Source organism: Furipterus horrens, unplaced genomic scaffold (genome assembly GCF_987537825.1).
Source record: "Furipterus horrens unplaced genomic scaffold, mFurHor1.1.pri manual_scaffold_3, whole genome shotgun sequence".
NCBI lineage: Eukaryota > Metazoa > Chordata > Mammalia > Chiroptera > Furipteridae > Furipterus > Furipterus horrens.
The window spans coordinates 178,892,724-178,909,506 of NW_028327173.1; the positions used below are offsets into that span (position 1 = coordinate 178,892,724).

General features: G+C 38.7%; 1 protein-coding gene across 2 annotated transcripts in view; it reads left to right on the top strand.

Moving 5' to 3' along the window:
• DAAM1 (dishevelled associated activator of morphogenesis 1) overlaps positions 1 to 16,783 on the top strand; it is a 155,343-nt gene that overhangs the window by 34,182 nt on the left and 104,378 nt on the right. Inside the window, exon 1 of one of the 2 annotated variants that reach the window (XM_090270936.1) lies at positions 10,309 to 10,418. The exons of the other annotated variant lie outside the window; for it this stretch is intronic. The gene's annotated coding sequence lies outside the window, so the exon portion shown is untranslated. Of the gene's footprint in view, positions 1 to 10,308; positions 10,419 to 16,783 lie in introns of those variants that run through there. 2 annotated transcript variants of the gene reach the window in all.

A 16,783-nucleotide genomic window follows, 5' to 3' on the forward strand; every position in this document is an offset into this window, starting at 1 on the left:
TGCGTGACTGAAAGGACATCCCCATGTGACTTCTCTCTGCTCTTACGTAGTGAAATGGGATCCTTTGGTACTCCACGTTTTTCTTTTTTTGCACTACTATGTAGTTATATAATTTTATGTAGCATGAAAAAATGAAGTAAGGCTGTCTTTTTCTACCTTCCCTGGGGAAAAAGGTTTACCTCAGCTGGGGACAGCACCTGGCTACTAGTAGATAACCCTTCAATATTTTTTGAAGACGTACTAAAATTACAACATATTTTGATCCATAGGTTGGTTTATCCTACCACTTTCTTTTTCTTTTATAATCTTAAGGTGGGAGGGAGGACATAGGTGGTGATACTGAAATCTTTTAAATTTGTGACATGATTGGAAAATGTACGTACTCACCATGTCAACATTCTGTCATTCTCTATTTATCTTTCTTTATGGATAAAAAAATAATTATAATGCTTCTTACTGACACAATTCCAAGGATCTAAGCGTTTCCCATGACATAAGTTAGATATTAAGCTGTTATACCTAGAGGTAATCTCAGCTTCTCATAGAATTTAGAAATTACATCCTTGCCCACTACTGTCCTTTGTCTCCCCACCACACACATTTGCTTACAAGAGAAACTAAAGGAAGGGAAATTGAATTTTTACTGTCAGTTGAAATGGTTTAGAGCATCCTTTGGCTTGAAAATATCTGGAAATTCACTTAACTCAAACTGTTTTGTCTTCCCACACATTTTGAGTGAATGCTAAGAGAAAAATACCTCTGGAGAAGCAGAAGGGTTATTTTTAGATCGCTCTCCTATATTTGGGGCTTCGTTACTCAGATTTTATTCCCCCAGGGCCAGGGTTATATTTATGTGTACTGTGCTTGATGGCTTTTCCTTATTTTTCTCTTTATCCAGAACCACCTGGAGGCCAGTACACTGAGTACACATGTCAGTTTATAATTTGAATAAATCGTGTGTCTTATTTGTGGACCTTTTTCCTCTGCCCTTCTCCCAAGTGTTGTAGATCAAAGGGTTACTTTGTTTTAGATTTAACTCTGGCTTTAAGTAATTTATTTCTCCTGGTTACCAGTGGCAGTCCATTGCTTGAATGAATACTCTCCATTTTTCCCCCTGAGTTCTAAAACACCTTGATTTTCCATTTTTTAAAAGATATATTGCATTTAGAAAATATCAGAGGAATAGTCCAGTAAAATCTCTTTTTTATTTTTTTTAATGAGGATTTGATTATGAATATTTGTAGCTCTGATTAGCAAGCACGTATTGAATCAAAGAAGCATTTGATGGGCTGATTGGGAAGATTCCCCCACAGGGTGTTTCCTCAGTGTATGCCTTTTTGCCCAGCTGACTTGTGGGCAGGGGAGGCTATTCATTTAACATGTTTAACCAAAGACGCTCTTGGTTTTTATTGAGTAGAGGTTGCTTTTTGTAGTTTGTTCTCCATTATGTTTGGAGGAGATCTTCCTGACACCAGTGAATCATTTAGCTATTTGGTTTTTGAGAGTTTGATTCACAAACTCATTTCACATGGCTTTTAAAGGGAGGTAACACCTAGAATAAAAAACATGTCACTAAGATGAAAAGTAACACCTACATTTAATTGTAATCTGTCTTGGCCATTTGTTCATTCATTCTGCTATCTATTTTGAAGTAAATACAGTAGAAAGATTTCTCCATTTGATTACTTTTACCAGGTGGTCAACAGGGTAGACCTAAGTTTGTTTAATTAAATAATGTTACTTAATTAAAGTTCTTGGTTGAAATTCAAGAGAAGGAGGCTTAACCCAGCCATGTGGGTCAGCTTTTGTTCTCAGCACGCCTTCAGAGACCCTTGGGCAAAGCCGTGGCTCTAGGTGTGGTTTCCATCTCTTGGGGGACCACGGCTAACTTCCTGCCTATAAAGGGTTCACTATGTTGGAACAAATGTCAAATAAAGTTTCTTTCCCCACCACCCATTTTAATAGTAGAATGTTTGAGATAATGGAACAGTGTGAGAGGGATAAATTTAGCTCTGTCAACAACTCACTAGTGTAAACCTTCATTGATTTTCAGTTTCAGGCCCATCATTAACTTTCTTCCCCTTGCAAATGGAATTTCAGCTGTGACGTAGATGAGGCAAACCACACGACAACTCCATTACTTCTCTGTGGAACGGTAGTATCTAGGTGGGCCTCATTACTTTCTTACAAATAGATCCTCACAGGGGGCCATAGTGGAACTAGACTCCTGCAGCCTTTGTTATCTGGAAGTCTGACATCTGAGGGTGGGGTGGGGGGTAGTACAGAGACTAGTATAACTGGAAGCAAGCTTTGCAGCCAAGTAAGTGGTGTAGACATGGGGGCTCTAATGCCTTTTTCATGAATGGGAGCTGCCTTACCCAGGGAAGCAATAGTCTTCCACAGCGTAACATGGAGCTTCTTTCTGGGGCTGGTTTTCTTTCTATTCAAGCAAATTAAACACTTAAAGAAAATAAAACAGATGTTAACTTAATTGACTAGAGAGTTCCAAGTCATGTGAATTTAAGAAGCATTATTCTATGGCATGTTGGACTCCTTCCATTATTATATTGTAAAAATAAAAGTTTTCTCTGTTGAACAACTGTATACTTTCTGTCAATGTGTCTTCTGCTGCTTATAATGATGTGAAGGTTAGAACAGACCAAATTCAAACGTTCCTAACAGCTACGTAATGTAACTAATCATGGGCAGGAAAGCAGTTGTTCGTTTTTGCACATTAAACACCCAAGAGTGTTAATTTTCACCTGTCTCCCATTTTTCTTTGGACATGTGGCACACTGTCTTCTGTTTTCTCACTTTTGATAGAAACTCAAGCCCAAGAATTATTTTATCTTCCTCTTAATTCTTCTATAGGAAAAATAAAAGCGCAAGCAATAATGATGAAAAATGGCAGCTGACTCCTAGCCTTCGTGTTGGGGAAAGAGCAGGGAGTGGTGAACCTGTGGCAAGCTGTGCACCAAATTGGTGCTGCTTGGGAATGAAAGTCCTGTGTTAATAGAATGCTCAATTATTTGGCAATTAATAAAACGACATTTTTAAACATTATTTTTTAAGGAGACTGTTTGGTCTACTGATTAAGAGTTTGGCTCTGGAGGCAGACAGCCAGGGTTCAAATCTTAGTTGCCTTGTTTTTCAGCTGTGTAACCTTGGGCAAGTATACCTAATCTTTGAACCTCAGATCCTCACTATAAAATAATGCCAATAATAAAAAAGATGTGTCATGGGATTGTAGGTAGAGGAGAGCTTGTTCTGAAGATCCATCCATTGTTAGTTACATCTTAGTTAAGGCCAGTTGGGTGTCATCCCTCCAAAAGATCTCAAAACTAATTTTTCCTCCTAAATTTCAAATGTTCACTGGGAGTTATGGTTTTATCAGAGCACCTCTGATTTGACCTTTTTTCTGAATGTCCTTGCCTTCTTTTATTCTTGGATCTAAAAATGGAAAGTTGTCTTTTCAGATTCATAAATTCTCTAAAAAATTGGAGAGGAAAAGGCATTAACATAGGAGATTGATATGGTGGCTATTTACCAACATATTGAAATTCAATTCTCCATTTAGTTTGGAGATGGTAAACAAAGCCATATGCTACGTCCTTATAGGCTTTCAAGGAATATTGCATTTTGTCCAAATCAGCCAACTACTTTGGAAGATTTCTGGTGGGACATACTCACAGCCGGTATGCAGAGGTGGTAAGGAAACAGACCTCACTTCATCCAGTGAATAGCCTAGTAGTTTTAAGAAAATAGATTTAATTATGTTTAATAACAGGAAATTCCCTTTCTTTAAAAAAATAAATCTCATATGAAACGGTCACTTTATGTCTTTACAATGAGAAGAGCGGTCAGTCTGTTCTGCAGGGTGTGGGGAGTGAGTAATTGCTTCCTTAGCACAAACTGTTTCTAACTAAGTGCTCTTGCCTGAGCTGCTAGGCATTTGAGGCTTCAGGTAATTTTCAGCAGACCAAAAGGAAGCAGTTGTGGCAGAATGAAGTTGCCAGAGCAATCCTTACATTTTGATTACTTTTCTGTCAAGTAGTGTTTTTAATAGCCAAGGAGCTGAAGATGGAAATTTATTAGGCTCATGATTCTGTTTATTACTCATCACATGTGGTCTGGCCCTGATGACCCCTTTGACCTTGCCTCAGGTCTTTTTCTTCTATCCACTACTCTTCAAGTACACCAGTCACCTTTTTGTTTCTTGAGCAGGCCTAGCATTTCCTCCCCTAGAGCCCTTGGCAATTCCCTCTGCCTGGGACAGTCTTCAGCTTTTTGCATGGCTGGCTTCTTCTCATCATTCAAATTTCAGTTCCAATGGCATCTTCCCAGCTGTCATCTTCATGGCTTTGGCATCTGCTAAAGAATCACTGCCCCTTCAGAATCCTTGGCCACTCTCTCTTAACATCCTGTTTTATCAATCTGAAATTAGGGTAATTACGTTTGCCTGTCTCCTCTCCCAAGAAGATGAACTCCAGGAAGATGGGGGCCTCGTCTTTCTGGCTCATTGATGGGCCTCTGGCACCAAGAACAGTCCTCAAAGGTAGTTAATGTATGTTGTTAAATGAGTGAATTCATTTATTTTTAATGTAAGTGTTTTTTAAAACATCCCCAAACTTCTCTTATTTCATGTATTTAATGTAGATCAAGGGTCAGCAAACTTTGTCTATAAGGCGCTAGATTGTAACTTTTAAGTTTGGGGAGCCAAAATCTTTTTGGCATCAACTGCCATAGACAGTCTATAAACATAGGTGTGGATGTGATCCAATAAAACTCTATTTACAAACGCTGTTGGTGAGGAAAGGGGTACCACAGTTGGCCTAAAGGCTGTAGTTTGCATCCGCCTTGTCTAAAGTCCATCAGTTTTAACTTACACATTCTGGCATACATGTGAAAGAGTGTGGGATTTGAAGAGTAACTGTCTTAATTTGAGGCTCAGTTCACTTGGTTTATATGATAACTGGAGGATGTGAACATCTATTCCTATTCTGCTGGAAGAGAACATGTAATAAAAATGATTTATAACATGATTGAAACATTCCAAAATAGAGACATCCCCCAGGTGGTGGAATATATATTAGAAATTGTTACTTACAGAAAAATTAAACACTGATCTAGCATTGCAATGGAAATTAGAAGAATTGAAAGTTGAAAAAGTTTATTTTGACCACCCCTGGCCAACCTAAGCCAATATGGGATTTAGTTTAAGCTAATGCAGCAAATTTAGGGAATGGAAGCGTTTGAAATTTTGGAACACTTTTATGTACTTTTCTTCTGAAGGAAGAATAAACTCAAGGATACCTATATGCTATTGGGTATACTTTTGAAAACATGAACTTATAAAATGTTTTTTTACCAGGATTGACACAGGCCCTGTTGTCTCTGGTTAAGACACTACCACATGACTGAGCTTCCCAATAGCCAAGGGAACTGTTAGACCCTGGACCATTTCCTGTCTCCCACACTGCTCCTAAAAGCAGGAACTGGTCAGCAAGAGGTCTCTCTGAACTAGCTTTCATTTATTTGAAGGATCACAGATTCATAGATGATATGCCTTATAGTTTGTCTCTGGAGTTGGGTTTATACTTTTCTCTTTTGAAGAATTAGAGAAAATATAATCAAAGTTGACTTTTTCTACTAAACAGTTAAAATTAGATTGTTAAAATCTTGATAAAATTCCTGCCCTAACTGGTGTGGCTCAGTAGATTGAGTGCCAGCCTGAGGACGAAAGGGTCTCCAGTTCGATTTCCGGTCAGGGCACACGCACGGGTTGCTGCCCAGGTCCCCAGCTGGGGGAACACGAGAGGCAACCACACATTGATGTTTCTTTCTCTCTCTTTCTCCCTCCCTTCCTCTCTCTAAAAACAAAATAAAATAGAATAGAATAAAATAAAATAAGAATCTTGATAAAATTCCAAACAATGTTTCATGAACAGCATAATTATAAGTTAAAAACATTCATATAGGTGTTTTTTAAAATTTACCTACCGATTTTTTGAACTACTAAAAATTTTAAAAAAATTAATTTTAGAGAGAGAGAGGAAGAGAGAGAGAAAAAAAAACCATCAATTTGTTGTTCCACTTATTTATGCATTCAGTGGTTGAATTTTGTATGTACCCTGATCAGGGATTAAACCCACAACTTTGGTGTAACAGGATGATGCTCTAACCAACTGAACTACCTAGCCAGGGCTCAATCAGTTTTTTTAATTGTAGTAAAAAACACATTCATGTAGGATTTTGAAATTCATTTGCTTGGTCCAGCTTCCCAGTTATCAAGAATCTATTTAGAATCACTTCTTGAATCTTATTTAATTGATGTGTCTCATAATTAGTCTGTGACCTTGAGGAAGTCATTTAATCTTATTATTTCATTATCTAGGAAATAAAGATCAACTTTCAAGTCTCCTTTATAATTTGTAATGAATTTCAGTTGAGCACATATGACAGCTCCAGTTTTGCTGGAAATGGGAAAATTAGTGACGCTCATATATCCTTTTGAACCTATTAACATGCTTTTAGAGGATAAATTCACAAATTACTTTTCCTTCAAAACTACTCCGTGCATTTAGAATAACTTGTGAGGATGTAATTGACAATTTTGAAGAGTAGGATATTCATTCTTTACATTGTGATCTTTCCACCAGTGGGTAGGTGTGAAAGCCATTTAGAGATAAATATTGGAGGCACAAATTATTCATATTCTTAACATAATAGCTCAGGTCCTAGTAAGATGAGTATCTTGAATGTTTTTCATCAGTTTTGTTTGTTTTATAAGATATCTTTTTGATCTTGTGAATCAGAGAAAGTTCAAGGAAGTCCAGCAACACCCTGTTCTCAGCTAGACCCAAGTGGAACCCAGAGTTTCTCAGGATGTGTCTCTAATGGAGAAGGCAGCTGGCTTGTAGGCCCTTCCTTCGGCTCCACTAAGATGTAGCAGTTCTCTAAAGGCCCATTCATATTTCATCTTTAAAAAAAATTTCTGAGGTCATCCTAATTGGAAGTGCCCTTCATGTCCTCTGAACCCTTATAGTACTTAATACCTCTTTTGTGGCTTTTATATCTGTTGCTCTGTATTTTGCTGTGTTCATGAGTCTCTCCTCTGTTAGACCATAAGCTTCTAAATGACTGGAACCAAGTGTGATTTCTCTCACTGTTTCAAACACTATTGAGACCGTCTTTGATACAGTTAGTTTCTCCTTCTTCTGTGTTCTCAGAGCACATTTGCAGGTCAGCTTCTCCCTTTTATCTACTTAATTTCTGAAAGGCACAGAGTATGGCTTGTTCCATGTTGTATTCCTAATTTTTCACATATAACCCTAGACAAATAGCTGCTTAATTGATGTTTAGATGAATGGAAGAGTGAGCAAAGGTGTAGTTGACCCAATAAAACACTGGGATATCTGCATTTGTATGATTTGTATGTACACCTCCTGAAAGCATAATGCATTGCCCTTTAAAACATCAAATGTGTTGATAACACATAGTAATCATCTATTTCAAACATAATTCAAATCATGTTTCTTCTATCAGAGCCTTTCAGCAAAAGAGTCTCAGGATACTCTTTGCTAGATGATTCTAGGTTGGGCAGGCTGGCATTGCAGAGACTATTGTAAAAAGGATGTTCTGAATTCAGGTTCCTACTCTGCTACTTATCAGAGAAGGAAAACTCTGACTCCAAAAAACCTCCGCTGCCTTGCGGCATACCTCTTCAGGGGAAGGCTAAGGGAGTAAACCCCGACAGAAAATCCGGAGCCGGAGTCCCTAAGGCGGTTTGACGTTGTAGTCAACACCGGCAACTCCTGCGGCGCACCTGAAGCCAAGCTGTATTGACTCCGTCTTTCCCTTGGACCCTTCAGCTGCGAAGAGAGTGGGGGTCTGCTGCATGGGCAACAGCAGACCCTCCCTATCACCCTGCCCAGGCTCTGTAGCTTCAGCTTCACTGGAGAGGACACTCCAGCGTCATCACAAGATGTCGATTCAACACGGGAGGAGACAGATACTGTGTCACTCCCGAGTTGGACTGCACAGCCATCCTCGGCGGTGCAGATAGACTCTTAGGAAGCTACACCATCGTCTCTCGAGACAGACGGCTGCCGACGACGACGACTCTGCTACTTAGGAGTGGTTTGACCTTGTGGAGGTCACGTCAGTGCTCAAAGCTAGTTTCTCATCTGTAAACTTGAAGTCATAATATCTGATTGCTTGTGCCTCCTTCTTCCTCTCTCAGGGTTGTTGGGAAAATCAAATGATGCGGTACGTTCACAAGTACTTAGAAAACCATAAATTACCTTACGGAGGGAATATACTATTACATGTTATTAAATAGGGTGACACCCCATGGTTTTAACACTTAGATTTTTTGTGGTTATATAAAAGAAGTAATCCAACCTATGATTAGGACAGTTGGCTATTACCCAGATAGGGGCCTCAAGTTCCACCTGTTATACCCAAATCCTGAAGAAAAGGATACGTAGTGCCCAGTTAAACACCGGTTTCTTTATGGCCATGCTACTAGTTCTTTTCTTCATGGAAAAAGAGAGAGATGTAGCTAATGAATTTTATGCTCAGAGCAGAACACTAAGTTTTATTTGCCACACCCTTGCCTATTCCAGTTTATCCATCCCCTTCTTTCTCACCTTCCCCAACTAGTTTGATTACCTTTACCTGTGACACTTTCTTTTACAGGCTCCATGGTCAAATTTTCAGATTCTTGATACTTAAATTTTGCCTTGTTGTGTGCCCCACCCCCCACCCCTGTTATATTTCTTCCCCTTCCTTCTTTCAAGCTCTACTCCTGGAGATGGAGTTAGAGATGAAAAAATTTTAGATTGTGGCCTGTCTTTAAGAAAGAGGATAGTGGTGGTGATTTCTGAATACTCCCTGTTCAGCAATGATAATTACTTTTACATTCTACTAACTATATCTTTTCTACCAAAACTTGCATTATTTCCAAGCTTTAAGGAATAAGTTCCTCATTAACTTAATAATGTTCCTAGAAAGTCAATCTGGCAAAATTTGTTTCCAAAAATAAGAACCTTTTTGAGAAAAGAGGTGTTACATTATGAATACTGATTTGTGGGCAGCAAAATCTTTAGCATCTTCACTAAAATGAGACATTTGTCTTTGGACTTATGGCTTGAGTATAAGGTTGACTGTTAGGTTGATTCTTAGAAAATCATAACACAGTAGCATAAAAGGGATGAGTTTGTGGTTCCAGAGGGTATGGTGTGTAGGAAGAGAGTGGGCTTTGGGATGAGACAGGAAGGGTTCAACTCTCTGCTAATACCTTCTAGTTCTATGAATTTTTTTCATATCTTACTTTGTTATTGTGAGACTGTGATACGTTCTTCTAAGCATGACTAAAAGTTAGGTAAAATGATGCATGTTGATGTCCCATGTCATCTCTGGCACTTGGGAGGTTCTCTGTAAGCAGTCGTTTCATCTCATTTAGTCACATGGAGCGTGAGTCAGGGTCTTTTGCATTGTTAAGGGACAGAAACCCCACTTAAATTGGCCTAAGGGGGGGAAAAGTTAATTGAATCATGCATTGGAAAGTTCAAGGGATTTTTGTCTGTTGCTCAGCTGGATCTAGCAGTTAATGTCATTCAAACCTCCTCATCTCCCTATCCTGCTGGTCCCATCTCTCAGTTCTGTTTTTGTCTATGCTGACTTCATTCTTTGGCAGTTTTCAACATGTGGTGGGAAAACAGCTATTCTAAGTCCCAGGTGTATGTTGTCCTTATACCACACAATTCCAAGAAAAGGAGAACAACCTTTTCATCAGCAGCACCCATCCACATAAAGACCTTTGGTCTTCTTCGTGTTGTGTGCCCATCTCTAGATCTGTCCAGGGGATGAAGTGCCTTGATTGGTCAAGTCAATGCCATGTGTCCTTCTCTATGGATAGAGAGGCAGGACCATGTAGTTGACTACCCCACTAGAATTACATGGGGGAGATAAAGTAATTCCCAAAGGTGTGCAAGATAGACAGATAGGTGAGAGACATATCTATTAGAGATGGCTATCAGAGGACCCAAAGACAGGTATAGCATACTCTCAAATTTTGTGTGTGTGTGTGTGTGTGTGTGTGTGTGTGTGTGTGTGTGCTTAAGTTGATTATCCATGGGCATCTCTGTTCTGGTTGCTTTTCCAGTATGAGCAGGTACGGTTGTTGACAAGCGTGTTTTTCCACAAAGGGACTAGCTTTTACCTTTCATGTGCCACCACCCAGTGTGGTGGGTGGTATTTATAAGAGGAGTAACCAAGAAGGAGCCAGTAACCAGATTAGCAAGAACTTGGGTCCGTCACAGCTCTGTCTACTGCTGATGAATAGGAGAGAGACCTGATGAAAACAGATTGTCCTGGTTGATTATGTTCGTGGAATAGAAAGTGGTACCTGTAAGGTAAATGGCAATTTTAGAAGGAAAATAAAAAAAGATGTGGGGCACAGGGGAAAGGTGATGGTATATATGTAGAGATCATAAATAAGTAAGAATTAAACATTTTTGATACTATCTTCAAGTAGATTGAATATTCCCTTGAAATGCAAAGCCTAACTTTCTTGATTTTGTTATTTTGAGGTCTGTTTTAGTGTTATACTACCTCTTAATTTGGCATTAATTTTCTTGTCCCTCTTTAAAAAATAGTTACCAGCATTTTGCCTTCATCTTTTGTGAACAGCTGCTATGATTCCATTTGGTGCCCTTTAGTAATTTATACTTTCTATTACTGTATTTGCTTGCTTATTTAAGATTGGATCAGAAGCCATGTATGTAACAGGATACACTGGACTGCTATTTCAGTAGTTTTAGAATCCGGCTTTAGGAAGCAGGACTTGTTGATTACTAAGACGGAACAAAAATATTCCTTAATTAGACACTTATAGTATCTTATATAATGGTCCTGGGGCTGCCACCTGGAGAGTAGATGTTCTAAAGAGAGAGTAGATGTTCTAAAGATAAAGATAGCAATATTTACTTCTATAGCAACAAATACAGTGAATTTAAGGGGATTCTGAATTTTCCTATTTAAGGAGAAGTGAGCAGCCATGCGTTCTGTTGCTATCATAATGAGATGGAATTGCATTGATACATAGCATTGTCTTTAGTGAATGGTTTGGTATCCTCTTGTCCTTCTCCCCCACCCCATTCTAAATTATAATTTTAAAGGAAAAAGTCATTGCTCATGTTGGTGTTTTACAGTTGAACAAATTGTAAAACAATTTGGAGATCTAGCAATTGTAGGATTGAGTGTGGTGACATGGAAAAGTGCAGAAAGGCAAACATTTTGTGAAGCAAGGTCATTTCACAGAGATCCATTGACCTTGGACTGTATTCCTAGGAGGACAAAATGAGATACTTAAGGATCATCGCTAGCTCTTTGATTAATGCAGATAATGAATGGATATAAAGCACATTGAAAGTGCCTAGTATATTGAAGAGGGTTGATGTTATTTTTTAATTCTTGTTTACAAACAAATGTGGCTAAACCTTTCTAAATTTTCACAATAGATTGATAATCAGAGCTAAAAAATGTAGTCCAAGCTCATGTTTTAAAAAAATTAGTAGAAGGGATGAGTTCCTTTCCTTTTCCAATCTCCATTTTATTCTCTGCAAGGAGCCACTCTTTATGGGTTTTTATATCTGTTATTTTATCACATGCTAGACAATTTCTTTGCATGAACAAATAAGTATATATGATATACCTTGTTTATTCTGCAACTTGAACTTTTTTATACTATAATTTAGACCTTTTAATACCAGAAAAGATGCCTCATTTTTTTAATGGCCATCTAGTATTTCATTCTACAGAAGTACCCCTAAGTCATTTAACCAGTCCTATATTGACCGCTTCTCATATTTAGCCACTTGATGACTTTCAGCTGTTTAACAATAGTCCTGAGCGTATGAAGTCCAAGTGTTAACCTCAGTCCAACTACTCTAGGCTTGGTAAAAGCGTCCAAATAGCAATTTAAAACAGAGTTTTTCTTATCACATTTAGAATAAATTTTGCAAGAGAAGCAGTCTCTTTACTGTCTAGTCTTGAATTACCCAGTAAAGCGACTACTGCTCTCACCTAATTATATAGAAAATTACAGAGTAGGGTGGAGCAGGCCCATTGGACAGTTTCAGCTTCCTTCACACTACTCTTTTGGTGACTGGAATTAATTCTTCTCTTTCTTCTCTCTCTTTTCCTTCTCCTCCTTCTCCTTCTCCTTTTTCTACTTCTTCTGTCTCTTTTCTCCTCTTTCCTCCTCCTTCCTCTTCCTTCCTCCTCCTCCCTCCTCCTTCCTCTTGCTGCCTCCTCCTTCTTCGTCCTTCCTCATTCTTCTTCTTTTGGCTCAGATTTAAATCAAGAGTGTGGTAATCCATGTATAATAATTAAAATTCAGTAAAGATCTTTCTTCACGATTTGTTTGGCTCCTGCCATTGCAGAATTGTTTATTAAGCTACATGAGTAACTTCCCGAAGATATTTATCACATAGAAATCACTGGTAAGTCTATGGCCATACCACCCTGAACCCACCCAGTCTCGTCTGATCTCGGAAGCTAAGCAGGGTCAGGCCTGGTTAGTATTTGGATGGGAGAAATCACCAGTGAAAAAACATACTCTTTATTGCAGCTCCTGCTAATTTTTATTTTGGTTGATTATTAGCTTCGTTTAATGAAAAGAGATGATATGCAAGTATATATTAATTAACCAGTTTAGCTGCTCAACATGTGTACTCTCCTGTCCTTGGCAGTGGCTGCGAGTTCTCATAACTTTTCCCTATGCCTTCTCCATCCTCAAGATCTATGCATTCCTTTCATTTTGTACAGGGTAAGCAGTTTTAAAGTGCATATTAAAAGGCAAACATTTTTCCTGAGAGCACACGCCTGGACTTTGTACTTCCTCAAGACTCTACCTTTGTATGGCTTCTTAACTCCCAGAGATGACATTATTATTCATTATCCATCTTTCTGTGTCATCTGGGATTTCTAGAAGTGACTTCAAACTCAATTGCCAAAGGAGCTTATTAACTCTAACAGGTATCAGGACAAGTTCCTGCTGTCTACGATATTTTCCCAGTGTGATAGGCATGTCCTATTGACTCATGCTAGACTATTTGCTCAGGCCTGGTCATTTTTGTCCTATGAGCTATGTGTACTTATGTTCTTATAAAAATCCATTTTAATTTTACTTTTCCAGTGAGCATTTTCTTCCAAAGTAACGGTAACTTTATTTCATTGGGACTGATATCAGTACACTGACAGTTATTTTGCAGTTTTCAGAATAAGTTTCCTTTCCAGCTGTTTGCAATGAATATTTAGTGACATTTGAAGGAATCGGGTTTCAATTACATAAACTATTTGGAGGTGTGGTCAGAAAATAATTAGAATCATCTCATGAGGCTATTATTAGCATTCAGACCTCAATTTCATAAAATTCGTTGCTAAAGTCTTGGTCCTGGAAAAACTGTCTCTTGCCTCCTACAAATTCATATGATCAGCATGCTTTCATTTGGTTCTATAAGCATTGTGATGACTTCTTTATTGATTGATAAGGAGTACCCCAAACATTTCCTTTTTAAAGATGAAACCTCAGGAGAATGTACTTGAAAGAAAATTGCTAGAAATCACCCTTAAAGTTGTAGCAAAACAATCACTACCCAAATAAATATGGCTTATGCATCTTTTTTTTTAAGTATCTAAAAGTAGAGAATTTTGAAAATTGTACTAAATTCACTTTCATACAACTTTTAAAACATTTGATTGTATCTTAAAAATGTATCAAGTACTAAGTTTCATTTATGTATGCGCACCCTTACGCTTCCTGTTTTGGGCTATCTGTGATGCTCTTGTGATTTCTGACCCACAACAGAAGTCTAATTGAAACAGAGCCAGATAAAAGGAAAATATAATAGAACTTCCCGACTTCTCTTCTAACTGGCCTTGTGACCATTTGAAGAACTTTCAACATAATGGCTTTTGTGAACTGGAAGTTCTCCAATAATTACCTCTTGGGGACTTGCAGAATTTAAAGCAAAATAAAACAAAACATTTTTTAAGACGTTTGTCATAGTATTATTCCTCTGCAGCCTTGGGAATAGTCTTTCTCTCTGTGTTCATCAAGGTTGTACCTAGCATTATAGCTAAGTGTTTAGATTTGTTGGCTGACATAGAACAACTTTTAAATGGGCCCTTTTGGTGGATCTACAAATCAAATCATAATATTGACAATGAAGCTGTTTGCATTTTTGCACATGGGTTTCAAGTATGCATAAAGCAAGCTGTAATTTTAAATAAAAGAATCAACATAATTACTTAGAAGTTTTTGGGTGTATACTTAGAGTTCTTATATTTATAGAGTTTTTATGAGGTTATTGAGAAAGCTTACAAACATTCTCATTTTAATAGAATACTGACATCTGCATGATGCATTTATGAGAGTTCATTATCCATGTGAAACTATTCCTATAGGCTCCAAAAAATCTTAGACGCACATGGAAATAATAGCCACCATTTATTGAGCATCTTCCATGTGCCAAGCATTTGGCTAAATATTTTATGACTTTACAGTTCATATTCCCATTCTGGATGGATTTCTATGCATTCACATGTATAGGAGTATGCGTTGTGTTGTGTGTGTAGCTATAAATACATTTTTGTTTTAGTTTCTTTTATTATTTTTTAAAGAATTTATTTATTTATTTTTGGAGAGCAGGGAAGGAAGGGAGAAAGAAAGGGAGAGAAACACCAATGTGTGAGAGACCCATCAATTGGTTGCCTCTCGCATGCCCCCAAATGGGGTTCTGGCCTGCAACCCAAGCATGTGGCCTGACTGGGAATCAAACCAGCAACCTTTCATTTCACTGGCCAGCATTCATTCCACTGAGCAACACCAGCCAGGGCTGTTTTAGTTTTAACATAAAAGGTGAACTTATGTATTGTTACGCAAATTGATTTCTTTCTCTTCCCTTGCTCCCCATCCCCATGAATATGTTTGATCTTTCTATCTCAGTATCCATGGACCTAGCACATTCTTTGATCCTGGGCATAAGATTTTGTTCTCAAACTTGCCTGCACATTAGAATCACTTGTGAAGTTTGGAAAAATTCCCATGCCTGAGCCCCCAGTACAGGAGAATCTGATATGATTGGTCCAGATTAAAGCCAGGGCATCAAGATAAGAGAACCAGTGTTTTATCCTGTGGATACACTGACATTTATTAAAACATTCCCCTATTGAATGACACTTAGATAATTCTCCTGTTACAGATAATGAATCCTGTTTTCTTTCTATTACAGTGTCACAGTGTACATTTTGTTACTATATCTCTGTGCCCTTGTGTGAGTATATCTGTAGGTTAATCCCTAGATACGCGATCTGGGAATTCTTAGATGTGGCCCAAAAGCCAGTACATTAAAAATACCAGTAAATACTGCTAGATTCCCCCCACTGAGGTGAACCAATGGACTTTTCCATCCACGGGTTATTAGCGTGTCCGTTGTGTGGGGCATTGAGTTGTCCCACTCCCCAGTTTAAAAAAATTTTGTTCTGATTTTGGAGGGTTATATATCTAAGTGCTTGTGGTGGTTCCCAGCATGAGACTGGGGAAACCTCTTGTCAAAGCTTTATCTCTCTAGGTCTCTTTAGTGCTGTCCCTATAAAAATTAGTTTTATAGGCTGACGTGACAAAGTAATGCCTTCACATCTAATCGTTAGAGTGTGTGGCCGTTCGGGTTGAAGACCAACACCCACTACCTAGAGCCGTACAACACCTGAAACAGGTGAAGGCTGGAGTGCCTCTTCACTGACTTATTTCTGTATTTGAAGCTTTTACTGTCATCTTTCCATAAACCTCTCTTGCAGATTTATTATGTAAAATTTGTAGGTGGAGTTTTTATGAAGGGCAGAGTGCTTCTTTTGAAGGGAGTTTCAGTTTTCATAACATGACTCCCCATCGTCTGCCCTTATTGTTTCAGGGTGGCTTCTCCCTGCCTCGTCATGAGGAGGACTCATTCGGGAACAGCCCGAGCATAGGTGTGGCGCTGGCCTTGCCCAGAATGAGCCCCTCTGAGCGGCAGACTCATCCCACTGTAATTTTAAACCCAGGAATCACCATGCACTTAGCTCTCTGTAAACAGATTTTATATCTGTAATGGCAAGTGGTGGCTCTGTCCACACATGTTCAGGACGGCCTTTCTGAGGCAAGAGCGTGAAAGCTCGTGGCTCTGGGTGCTTGCAGCGGGTCTTCTCTGTTGGTGACCAATTTGTAGTAACTTTCCTGGGCAGAGAAGACGCCTTCAGATGTAGAAGTAGCTAATCAGTAGGTGAGATCAGTGACTGGAAGATAGTGCGAAGGGGGAGTCGGGTGGATGTTGCAGATGTCAGCATCTTTGCAGGGATTGAGCTGGGTGTGCTGTGTGGCAGTTTTTGTATAAGTGGTTGGATTGAAATAGTAAACCTGTTCAATGCTTTAGAATGTACAGGAAAGCAAAGATTTTTTTTTTTTTTTAATGCCTTTTTGCGCACATACCCGAAACCCTCAGAGAATTTCCCACAGTTTGCAGATAAGCTGACTAACCTGCAGAGCCCTTGATTTAGTGATGACATCTGTCCTGTAGAGATTAAACCACCCTCATTCCAGGAATTTGTTCTGCTGATACACACAGGAATGTCAGAGAAAGGAATCTGGTTAACGTATTCTCACCGAACAGTAGCTATCAAATATAGATTTCCCCTCCAACTTTGTGCTGTTCTCATTTCCCTTTGTAATGTCCAATCA